A 13,298-nucleotide genomic window follows, 5' to 3' on the forward strand; every position below is an offset into this window, starting at 1 on the left:
TGTAATAGTTTCCTAAGAGATACTGTAACAGAGGGCAAGGGATTTGGTGGTTTAAACCAGCAGAAATCTATTCTTTCACAATCTGGAAGCTAAAAGTCTGAAAGTAAAAGTATTGGGAGGGTTGCTACATTCTGAGAGATAATCTATCCCATACCTGTCTGCTAGCTTCTGATGACAGCTGAGGTGTCCTTGCTTTGTAGAGGCATCACTACAATTTCTACTTCCATTTTTACCTTAAATTCTGTGTGTTTCTTCACATGGCTGTTTCTTATAAAAACACCAGTTATATTGAATTCTCTGTACAACTAAGAGCAAATCTGTGCTCCAGGATTCTCCCCTAAATTTCCCATAATTATGCTTTTTCCCCTTCTGTACCTTTGCCCATAGGGGATGGATGCAATGCCCTTCTTACTCTACTCCTTTACATCTGAAATAAAAAACTCAAAATAGCTGCCAGACCAGATGCTCCATGACAACCCTCAACACTTTGCTTCAGGACCAGGGAGACAATGGAGATTAGAGGGAACTAAAGACCTGGAAATTTTATTGAGTCTGAAGGAGAGTGCCGCTACTCAACTCAAGGTAACTGTACCACGCAAATTATGTGGGCCCTGATTGGGAACATGAGTGCTCACACACACAAAGTGTTAAGTTTTGCTGTGCTTAGCAAAACAAGGAGTTCTGTGAGAAAGTATGAACTCTTTGAACTGTGTCCTTGTTGCTGTCTTAAGAAGATAGGAGAAAAGAATGTTCTGCCAAGTGTAAAATTTATATATATATATATATATATATATATATATATATATATATATATATATATATAGAGAGAGAGAGAGAGAGAGAGAGAGAGAGAGAGAGAGATTTTGCCTGGGAATAACTAACCACAAGTTAATTGATAAGAAATACGGAGCACTGTGACCATAAACAAAGTTTTCCTGAGAATGTTTATCCATGCTTGTAAGGAGTAAGCTGCCAAAAGGATGTTTTTTCTTTCCCCTTGTTTTAATTAACGATGCTGTATAAAAGAAGGAGAGAAAAAAGTAAAGGTGGTGCTCATTTTCTACTGAATGCCTGTGTGTGCATGTGTCTTTCTTAAGCATCTCTGCTGTACCAGAAATTACAGATTGTCAGCGGGTCTGACAGCAACATCTTCTGATTTTTCAAGAAAAGTTGGGAATTTAGATTATGTGTGTGAAATTTCCTGATTTAAAAATGTTAGCCACTAATTTAAATAAAAACAAACAGCAGGGCTGGGGGGCTGTAGCTCAGTGGTAGAGTGCTTGCCTAACATGCATGAGGCGCTAGGTTTGATCCTAAGCACCACATAAACAAATAAAATAAAGGCATTCTCTCCATCTACAACTACAAACAACAACAACAACAAAACAAAACAAAACAAGTAAAACAGCATGAGTCAAGAAAAAAAATATATATATATAAATCTGGCACAGGGGTCATTTTAAAAAAATTTTTGTTGTAGGTGGACACACTATCTTTATTTCATTTTTTTTTAATGTGGTGCTGAGGATCGAACCCAGTGCTTCACGCGTGTTAGGCATGCACTCTACCACTGAGCCACAACCCCAGCCCGAGAGGCCATTATTTTTCATATAACGTAAATACTTCCCGCTATTTCAGACCTAGCTCAGTTCCTTTTAATCACTTCAATCTGTTTTTAATTCACATTCATACGCATACATTAGGTAATGCTTAACAATGACAAGAGTTCCTGCCTACAGGAAGGTTCACACACAGGACACAAAAGTAGTGAGCGCTTATGAATCATATGCTAAATAAGAACAGCTTAAAAGCTTAATAGGTATGGAGGCAGCGGGATAGCAATCTGGGGAAGCTTCCCAAAGGAAATAACTTTTGACGCTACTATTATGCAGAACTTTAGAAAAACGACACTAGCCTACCTAAACCCCTTCGCCTCTAAACTCCCAACAGTATGAATACTTTAGATCCAACAGTAGAATATGTCTGAACAGCAAAGTTTATTCCTGAGATTTAGTCTGGTCTCCCTAGCAGGAGTAATGTAACAACCACATCCTGGTTCCATGTACAAAGGCGCCTGGCACGGCATTGCGCAGGGAACAGGGTCAATTCCGCCTGTGAATGACTCTGGGCCTGCAAGAGAAGCCGTTGGCAGTCGGCACAGAGAGAACTGGAACAGACTGGAGCAAGGAAGGAGGCGGTCGCGGCAGAATTGGGGCCGCGGGCGGGGCGCACGGAGACCCAGCCCTGGGCCAAGGGCGCAGAAAACCCAGCCCAGCGCACCGCGCGCCTCACGTCCTTCGGAGGCCCGGCCCCTTCCCCCTCTAAAAAATCAGGGTTCCGCCCCTGCTTCAGGAGGTCCCCGGCCCACCCACCTCCAGGAGGGACGCAGGCGCCCGGGCCCCAGCTCTGCAGACGCCGTGGGGTCTCACCTCCAGGCCACCCCAGCCTCCCGCTCGGCCAGGGCCCCCTGCGCGGCCGCCATCGCGCAGCCCCTTTCCTCTCGGGGGCGGTACCGGTGGCCACTTCCGGCGTGCTCGCCCAGGCGGGGTCTCCGCCCAGCCGGACCCGCTCGCTACGCCGGCCCGGCCGCCTCCCACCGGCTCTTGGTGTCCTCTCGCTAGAAGTGACTCTTAGCGTCGCGCGCCGGGCAGGTTGGGCCCCCTGGCAGCGCAGCGCCCTGTGAGATAAGCTTCCAGAAGGAGGTAGCTTTCAGCTTCTTCCTCCCGGAGACTACCGAGACGTCGAGTCTTCCTGCGGTCCTAGATGGGCCTAGGGCTGGGGTGGGCACCCTCTTAAAGTAATCTTACTCGCCCCTCCCCTTTTTAATCTTTTCTACCCTTTCTCCTGAATGCAGTTTTGTTACGCCACTCCACCACCCCCATTCATTGCTTTCGATTTGCTTTGCCCTAGGCTTGGCGATACAGAAACAAACAAGGAGAGAGTCATTTTTACAAGGTGTAGTTCTGGGCTGCGGATGTGGCTCAATGGCAGAGTGCTTGCCTAGCATGTGCTGTAGTGTAACTTCTGAAGTGAGAGGAATCAGACATCCCCAGTCCTTGCCCCACCTCTTATGGGCTGTGTGTCACCTTATTGCTATACAATAAGGTTAACACTACCTACGCCAGGGACATATATGTAAAATATGCTTATGGTGAAGGCTAGATATATCTTGTTATTATGGAGATGATGTTGGTCACAGGATCATTGTGAGGGTTCCATAGGATGTATGTAAAGTTGTAAGGTTCCCAACCTTAGGCCTTTCATGCACACAAATGTCAGTGTGCTCATCACCAAAGTTCCTCCTGTCCCTCCAGATCTTTCCATAGCACAATTTATGTGCTGAACTCGCAAATGCATGTGATACTATTTGTCCCTTAATTCATGCAGTTACAATTGAGGTAGTATTTCATAACCCGTGTTAAATTTGCATTGAAGTGATGAGCCATATCTTTTAATGGACTTCAGTTAAACTTACTTTTATAGTTCATTTTACTTTTTCTCCCAGAATACACTAAATAAAAGTTATATATTGTAATTCAGCAATGTGTTTTTAAAAACTATAGATCGTGAAAAAATTAAGAGGAAAATATTTGTAACATATGACAGGATGTGGAATAATATATATATATTATATATATATACATAATACATATATATCTAAATATAATAAATAGCTCCCCAAAAGCAATAATAATAATAATAATAATAATAATAATAATAATAATAAAAGGCAAAAAAAAGGAATGCTGGAGACATCACAATACCTTACTTCAAATTAGACTACATAGTTACAGTAACAAAAACTGCCTATTACTGGCATAAAAACAGACACAAAGACCAATGGTATAGAATAGAAGATAGAGACAAACCCACAAAGGTACAATCATCTGATCCTTGACAAAGGTGCCAAAACATACATTGGAGAAAAGACAGCCTTTTAACAAATGATGCTGGGATATCTGGTTTTCTATATGCAGAAGTATGAAGCTAAAAGTTTATCTCTCACCCTGCACAAATATAACTCAAAATGAATTAAAGATCTTGGAATTAGGCCAGAAATACTTCAACTCCTAGAAGAAAACAGAGTCAACACTCCAGCTTTTAGGCACAGGCAATGACTTTCTCAATAGGACCCCCAAAAGCTCAGGGAACAGTGCCAAGAATTAATAAGTGAGACAGCATCGAATTAAAAAAGCTTCTGCACAACAAAGGAAACAATTAGGAATGTGAAGAAACAACTCAGAATGGGAGAAAATCTTTGCTAACTACTCTTCTCACATAGGATTACTATCTAGAATATAGAAAGAGCTCAAAAAAATTATACCAAAAAAATCAAATAGCCCAATAATAAATGGGCAAATGAACTAAACAGACATTTCTCAAAAGAAGAAATACAAATGGCTGACAAATACATGAAACAATGTTCAACATCATTAGCAATGAGGGAAATGCAAACCAAACCAATCTGATATTTCATCTCACACCAGTCAAATTGGCAATCATCAAGAATACAAGTAAGGGGCCGGGGATGTGGCTCAGTGGCAGAGCACTTGCCTAGCATGTGTGAGGCACTGGGTTCCATTCCTGGCACCACATAAAAACAAACAAAGACATTGTATCCATCTACAACTTAAAAAAAAAAAAACAAACAAATAAGAGCCAGGTGCAGTGGCACTGGGGTGTAATCCCAGCTGCTCAGGAGGCTGAGGCAGGAGGATTGTAGAATTCAAAGCCAGCCTCAGCAAAAGCAAGGCACTAAGCAACTCAGTGAGACCCTGTCTCTAAATAAAATACAAAATAGGGCTAGGGATGTGGCTCAGTGGTTGAGTGCCCCTGATCAGTCCCCAGTACAAAAAGAAAAAAAGAATACAAATAATAATAAATACTGGAGAGGATGTGGAGAAAAACACTTACATTGGGGCTGGGGTTGTGACTCAGAGGTAGAGCGCTCACCTACCATGTGTGAGGCACTGGGTTCAATCCTCAGCACCACATAAAAATAAAAATAAAGATATTGTGTCCACCTATAACTAAAAAATAAACACTAAAAAAACCCACTGTGGTGGGACTGTAAATTAGTACTATCACTATGGAAATCAGCATGAAGTCTTCTGAAAAAGAGTAGGCATGGAACCACTATGTGACCCGGCTATATCCCTTCTAGGTATTTACTCTGAAGAATTAAAGGCATCTTATTACAATGATACATACATAATTCATGTTTATAGCAGCACAATTCACAAAATAGCCAAACTATGGAACCAGCCTAGGTGTCTATCAAATGATGAATGGATAAAGAAAATATGGTATATATACACAATGGAGTTTTATTTGGCCATAAAGAAAAATGAAATTATGTCATTTGCAGGAAAATAGAAATAGAAACCAGTAAGTGAAATAAGTCAAACTCAGAAGGTTGAGAGTCATATGTTTTCTCTCATTTGTGGAAGCTAGAGAGGAAAAGGAAAGATATGGGTGAATCTCACAAAAATTAAAGAGAGATCAGTAGAGGAAAGGGACCAAGGGGTGGGAGGCGAGGAGGGAGGGAGGAAATGATGGGAAGTTGGCCAAATTATATTATTATGCTGTGTGCATGTACAAATATATAACAACAGATCCTATCAATATGTACAACTATAATGCACCAATAAAAAAATGAGGAGAAAAAGAAAAAGGCAAGTAGCCCTGGACAAAAATCAGAAAAAGGGTTATATAAAGTAGGATATATAAAATAATTTACAAAAGAGGGAAATAACTGGTTGAGAAACACATGAAAAGATGCTCAGTCTCATCTAGCAGATTGGCAAACATTAGAAATCTCCAGAAGGATGGACTTTGATTTTTTATTCTTTCTTGGTAACATGTTTTTGTGTATTAACCCACCTCCATTCACAAATCCTGGTGGACTAAAATCATAGTGCCACACTTTTCCTAACCATAGGAGTGGGGTATACAACTTGGCCTAGTAAATAATCTGATATCTTGTTTTTTGCTAGAGCAGTTGGTACATTGATGGGCAGGTGACCCAAGCTGGGCCATACAGATTATCTGCAGTTCATTGAATTCTTTTTTGGTTGGGAGGGGATGGGGAGTGGGGACCAGGGATTGAACTCAGGGGCACTAACCACTGAGCAACATCCCCAGCCTTATTTTGTATTTTATTTAGAGACAGGGTCTCCCTGAGTTGCTTAGGGTCTCACTAAGTTGCTGAAGCTGGCTTGGAACTCTGAATCCTCCTGCCTCTCTCAATCCCCTGGGATTACAGGCATGCACCACCAAGACCCATTGCTGAATTCTTTTTTTTTTTTTTTTGAAAAAGAGAGAGCGAGAATTTTTTAATATTTATTTTTTAGTTTTCGGCAGACACAACATCTTTGTTTGTAGGTGGTGCTGAGGATCGAACCTGGGCTGCATGCATGCCAGACGAGCACGCTACGACTTGAGCCACATCCCCAGCCCTGAATTCTTTTATCCAACAATTTTACCCCTAATGTTTTGAAGCCCTTCTCTTGTTGGAATATTTAGTTTTATTTTGCAATAAATTTGCACTGTATAGTTTTTGTATTATGAGACGTTTATATCATCCAAGGGGCAAAGATGCTAGTTAGTAAGGTGGGGATGGACAAGAACATTAAATGGGAAGATATGTTTGCAAACAGACTTACTTTTAAGTAGAAGTTGATGAGTGAATATTTTCATATTTTGATGACTTTTCCATACCCAAACTCTTACCTGTGGAGACTTAGTTAATGAATATTTAAAAAATGAGGATTCTTCTAATAATCACCCTTAGGGAAGGGCTGTTTTGATGGTGATAAAGGGAGTTCTCTGTAGTAAGGGGACTTGAATCCCTTCATTGTCAGTGCAGTAATTTTAGCTTGTCTTTGTTTGAAAGAATCTTAATTAAATATGACTACTTTGTCATAGTTTTTGTCTTTGTTATTGTTGTTGTTGTTATTATTATTACTATTTTTATTTTGCAATGCTAGCAAGTGCTCTTTCATTGAATGAACTACACTCCTGACCCCCATCATAGTTATTAGTGTTCTAGAATTGTGGAAGTGAAAGGCATTCTGAAGATCATAGTTTTCTACTTTTTTTCTGAGCACAATTAAGTTTCCTCTCCCCTCACTCTCCAATTCTTGGCTTATTTTTGCGCTACACATTGAGGTTAAAAAAAAATGAACAAAACCAGATGGTGGGGGGGAGGCTGTGAATGTTTTTCTTTTTTTTTTCTTTCCTCCTGGCAGTAAACCTTTATTGAATAGTTACTATGCACTTCTGTTCCTCTGCATGCAGTTGCAAAAAACCTCTCACCATGTAAATCAGAGATAAAACAAAATGAAGAAAAGAGGAAAGAAATAAAAATATCTTTAAGTGAAGAAAATTTATTATTGATTTTGCTTTTTGGTCTGAGAAATGTTAACAATTTTATCTAAATTACCTTAAGGAACTCCTCCAATGTCCATACTTACTATAGGTCTAACAAAGAGGTTCACATTGGTGATTTAATTTCTAGAAAGGCTTTCTGTTCCAATAACAGAATGCCTCCAAACAAAATTTGTCCCCCTCCCCCCCAAAAAATAGATGAATACTGAGGGCTGGATCCCTTCCCTTCCCTTTCCTCCCCTTCCCTTTCCTTCCCAGGGTTTGAGGCATACTAGGCAAATACTTTATCACAGAGGTACACCCTGCAGCTGTTTTAAAGGCTGTTTTGCCCATAATGTGTTGACTTCTTAACACACCACTAGAAGGCAGTGGTTTGCAACCCGTGGTTGGGAACAGCAGGAACCTAGCACCTTTATTTTTAAACAATAGAAAAAGGAGCCTCCTAGTTATGCAAGATTCGCAAGGCTTCTGTCCATTCCTACCCTTCTAACTAAAAGTCTATATTTGTAAAAATGTGTTCATGAAATAGAGTTCAACTAACAGGTGGCAGAACCATATTTGTACCTCCTCTCTTTGTTTCCTGTAGCCTCACTCCCTTTCCACCCTCCACAAAAATTTATTGAGCACCTACCCTGTGCCAACATATGCTAAGTTACTGGATATGCAGTGGTGAGTAAAGAAGCACCAGTGCAGCCCTCATGGATCTGATGGATAGCCCCTTATCAATGGATAGATAGGTCAGTTTCACTTCTTGTTAAAGCAAACATTACTACAAAGAGTAGATTATACGTGTGCATGGATTTTTCTAGGGCACCGGTTCTCAAAATGTGGTGTGGGTCAGGAAACCAAAATTATTTTCATAATTATTCTAAGATATTAAACCCAGGGGCACATCCCCAGCCCCAGCCCCCCCCCCCTTTTTGTATTTTATTTAGAGACAGGGTCTCACTGAGTTGCTTGGGGCCTCGCTAAATTGCTGAGGCTGGCTTTAAATTCACAATCCTCTTGTCTTAGCCTCCTGAGCCACTGGGATTACAGGCTTGTGCCACCACACCTAGCTATTTGCCTTTTTTCATGCTCATTCATGAATGTACAGTGGAGTTTTCCAGAGCCTACAGGACATGTAAAATTGTAACTGATTGACTTTAAAACCAGATGTGAGACTCAGGATATTTTCTATTAAGCCAGATGTGAAAGATTGCAAAACCACAACACACAGTGACACTCTCCTTCCTAATTTTTTTTTTTTGGTTGGGGAAATATTGTTATTTTAATTAAAATATTATTTATACTAATATGTAATAAGCTTTTTGTTATTTTAAATGAATTAAATGTTTTAACACTTTCTCAGCTTTAATTTCTAATATGGAAATATCAGTGGGCTTCTTATGCATAAATAAAATCTTTTCGGTGTCTCCAATCTTTTGTTTTTCACATCAGGTGGGTAATGAGCTGATAGTGTAACAAGGTTTGAATTAGGCACATCTCATAGAATGACATGGAAACCTACTCATGATATCTATGAACCACAAGATCTCAATTACTTTTTTTTTTTTTTTTTTTTACTGTACTAGGAATTGAACCCAGAGGTGTTTTACCACTGAGCTACATCCTCAGCTCTTTTTATATTTTATTTTGAGACAGGGTCTCACTAAGTTACCCAGGTTGGCCTTGAACTTGCATTCCTCTTGTGCCATTGCACCGGATCCTCAATCACTTATTTTAAGAGTGTAATAAAGACCTGGTAACGAAGTTTGAGAGCAACTGTTCTAGGGTATATATCCTAAAGTGGAGTTTCTGGGTCATAGGCATCCATAATTTCAGTTTTACTTGATGTTACCAAATTGTTCTCTGAAGTAGCTAAAGCTAACCTCTTTTAAAAATCTATATATCCTTGGGCTGGGGTTGTAGCTCAGTGGTAGAGCACTTGCCTCGCATGCGTGAGACCCTGGGTTGGATCCCCAGCACCACATAAAAATAAATAAATAAAAATAAAGATATTGTGTCTATCTACAACTAAAAATTTTTTTAAAAAAAATCTATATATCTTGGTGTTTCGAGCTTTTTTTTAAACCACAAATCATAAAAAATTGTGGAGTTATTAAACTAGACCAATAGTGTAACAGGGATTTGGTCTATGGAAATATTGATTGAATATCTTTTCCAAACTACAGTGAGAAATGCAGAGCAATATTTGTTTGTTTGTTGTGCTGGGGATTGAAACCAGGGATTTGTGTATTCTAATTTCATGCACCATCACTGAGTTACAACCCCCAGCTTTAATATTTATTTATTTAAATATTTTTAAAAATTTTTTTTATGTAGATGGATATAATACCTTTTTTTTTTTTTTTTTTTTTTTTTTTTTTTAGGGGAGAGCCCAAGGATTGAACCCAAGGGCACTTGGCCACTGAGATACATCCTCAGCCCAATTTTGTATTTTATCTAGAGACGTGGTCTTACTGAGTTGCTTAGTGCCTCGAAGTTGCTGAGGCTGGTTTTGAACTTTCAATCCTCCTGTCTCAGTTTCCCAAGCTGCTAGGATTATAGGCATGAGCCACCACTCCCAGCCATAATATTTTTTTAAAATATTTTTTAAAATATTTATTTTTTAGTTGTAGTTGGACACAATACCTTTATTTTATTTATTTATTTTCATGTGGTGCTGAGGATCGAACCTAGGGCCTCACACGCACTAGGCAAGCATTCTACTGCTGAGCCACAACCCCAGCCCCAATACATTTATTTTTATTTATTTATTTTTATATGATCTTGAGGATCGAACCCAGTGCCTCACATGTGCTAGGCAAGCACTCTACCCTTGAGCTAAAACCTCAGCCCAATATTTATTTTTAATGTACTCAGAGGAAGTAGCTTTGCAGAGCGTCAACATCGAATGTATCGGAAATTTTATTTTTGTTTGGTGGCTCATGGGAGGTAAAAGGGTAAAAGTCATGCAAATAAACTTATTTTTTACACAGGGGAATTTTGTTATTTTTAAATACTACTTTCTACAATTTTTGCTAAAACCATGTTCTAAAAAATGCCAAGGCATCTAATGTTAACAAAAAAAAATGCAATAACTGTTAGTGCACAAGTCTCTTTGTACATCACAGTATATTTTAAGCAATTTTGGGTTGGTTTTCGACTGTAGAATATTTATGCTATTTTAAATGTAACATCTAAAACTTTAACTTTAAATTTTGGTAATAGACTATATGGATAAGTAAGAAGACTGAGTTTTACAGTTGAAGAGCCAAGGTGCAGTAATATAAATTGGTTGTCCATCTCTACCCCACCCCGTGTTGGGGACTGAACCTAAAGGTACTATACCAATGACCTATGTCTCTAAGACAGTCTCGCCAAGTTGCCAAGGCTGGCCTGGATCCTCCTGTCTCATCTTCTGAAGTAGCTGGGATTCTAGCCTATGCCACCAAACCCAGCTAATTGGCTGTTTCTTAACAGTGGTTTTGCACATAATGATCTGTGCACTCTGCTCTAGTAAAATGAAATGTGACTACAGTCAACTTTTACCTATTTATGGTGGAGAACTTTGAGAAATAAAGTGTCCAAAGCAGGACTCTTTTGAGAGGGAAAAAGGGTGTTATTAATAATGATACCAAAACTGGGCATAGTGGTACATGCCTGTAATCAATCCCAGCTACTCCAGAAGCTGAAGCAGGAGGATCGTGAGTTCCGACCAGCATCAGCAATTTAGGGAGACCCTGTCTCAAAATCAAAAGGGCTGGGGATGTGGCTCAGTGGTAGAGTGCACCTGGGTTCAATCCCCAGTACCGGAAAATAAAATAGATACCAAGATTTCAAACAAAAGCCATAACTACCTGGAGCAAAACTGAATGGAGTTACCTTTGACTAAGACATAATCCTAACCCTTAAGGAGGCCAGTATCTAATGGGAAAAAGAGAAAGTAACCATAAGATGGTGATAATTATAAGGGCAAGAGAAGTGCTGAGGAAGGGTGCACATAGCCAACAAGGAAGGACCTCTCAGGGAAAATGATACTCCAGCTGGCCCCCCTGCAGTTTATTGGATGAAAAAGAGAAAGTGTGTTCCCAGGTGAAGGAAAGGAATGTACAAAGCCTTAGCACCAATGTTATGCTTTAGGGGAGCTGCAGGTTCCCACGGTCCGGGGGTGGTGGGAGGAGAAGAGGTATTAAAACAAGGCCAGTGGAGCGTAGGTTAACTGGTCTTGCGTTGTGTTCTAAGTATTTGGATTTTGTCCTTGTAGGCATAAGGGTCCACTGAAGGATTTTAAGGAGGACCATGACCTAATCATGTTTGTGTTTTAGAAAGTTCCCTTCTGGTGGGGCATGGTGGAGTTTGCCTGTAACCCTGGCAACTCAGGAGGCTGAGGCAGGAGATCAAAAGTTTAAGGCCAGCCTTTGCAACTTAGTGAGACCCTGGTTCAAAACAAAAAGGGTGGGGGATGTAGCTTAGTGTTAGAGTGTGACTGTAATAGTACTAAAAAAAAAAAGAAAAAGAAAAAAAAAGAAAAGAAAAGAAAGAAAGAAAGAAAAAGAAAATCTTTCAGCAAGTGGAAGATGGATTGAGTTAGGAGTAAAGAGGCTTTTTAATCATTAAGTCAGATGAAAGATGACAAAATCAAGATTAGGCAGTGATGGTGGGGATGGTACTAAAGGGCAGAATTGAAAGCATTTAAAGAATATTGTGTCATGTAACCAAAAAGTCTAGAGGTTATGCCTACGCTTATAAGGATTTGTACTCTCTTCTTAGCTTAGTGGTTTCTGTGAGAGGTTCTGACTTGAGAATTTATATCACCTCAACTTCAAATTTAGTGATAGAGAACCCCTGTCCTGGCTGTCTGTGCCTCTAAAGATGACCCATGTTCTCCCTTGAATGTGTATTTCCTGGTTTACCCCAAAGTGTCTCTTTGAGGTTACCTCCATTTTCCCTTGGATATGTACTACTTTCCTAAATAAACCTCTTTCTATGCCTTTGAAAAAAAATGTATTTGAATTATAAAAATATAATTTTTTTTCTTGTAAAAACAAAAACAAAACAAAACAAACAAACAAACAAACAAAAACCGGGCCCTGTTCCCAAAGCTTCAACTGACCAATCACTGAGGCCAGGGGAATGAGAATTTCTGATTGACCAGTCTGGGTTACATGCTCTACTTCTGAGCAGGAAGTGAGGCTTTACACAAATTGCAAACTGAGCAAACAGAAAGCAGATTCCATAGGAAAATCTGGAGCTTTTTCTGGAGAGAGTGGAATACGTACTAGGGAGGTGAAGCACAGTCATCCACCATGGGAGCAAAGTTGGTCAGCAAAGGTGACCCTCCAGGACTCTTCTCTGACTACTGCCTTGGAAGCTGTGGAGAGTAGTCCATAGAGCAAGGTCATCTCATAGTCAAGAGGGAGTCTTATACTCTTTCCCTCAATTTCCATAGATGAGTCCTCTTCTTTCTCCACGAGGAGCAGGGAGGGACTAACTTGTTGAAGTTGCAACTAAGACATTCACTGAGAATATGGATGAAGTTATTTTGCCTTGAAAGGAAGAATAAGCTTAAACCCTTCTCATTATCCGAAGTGCAGCTGCTCTTTCATTTTCTTTTCTCAGTAAGTGGGTGAGCAGATAGGAGGAGCTGGTCTTCCCAGATTTGCCTGTATATAGAGTGATAACAAGGAGGCTCCCTTTTTATCTTGGGCCTGAAAGTGTAGGTTTATTTTAAATCATTAATTTTTTAATTAATTAATTAATTAATTTTTTTCTAAGTAAACTAAATATGCATTATTATATATACATATATTATTATATGAATACAATGTGTGATACTTCAGCATCTGTACACAAGGGGTACTGGCAAAATCAGGATATTTGGTGTTTCCAAATCTAGAACCATTTTATCTTTGGATGTATTTCAG

At 39.6% G+C, this 13,298-nt stretch overlaps 1 long non-coding RNA gene across 2 annotated transcripts; it reads right to left on the minus strand.

Annotated features, from left to right (window-relative positions):
- Window positions 1-1,978: 1,978 nt before the first annotated feature.
- Window positions 1,979-2,922, minus strand: LOC308636808. Of its 2 annotated transcripts, none has more exons than XR_014019503.1 (2): window positions 2,430-2,922; window positions 1,979-2,130 (listed from the first exon to the last, which is right to left on the minus strand). It is a non-coding gene; the product is annotated as an uncharacterized lncRNA (long non-coding RNA). The 2 variants fall into 2 exon arrangements; XR_014019504.1 differs by having other exon boundaries at window positions 2,373-2,922.
- Between the last annotated feature and the right edge of the window lie 10,376 nt (window positions 2,923-13,298).

Source organism: Spermophilus citellus (genome assembly GCF_964194105.1).
Source record: "Spermophilus citellus genome assembly, chromosome: 17".
In the NCBI taxonomy this organism is placed as follows: domain Eukaryota; kingdom Metazoa; phylum Chordata; class Mammalia; order Rodentia; family Sciuridae; genus Spermophilus; species Spermophilus citellus.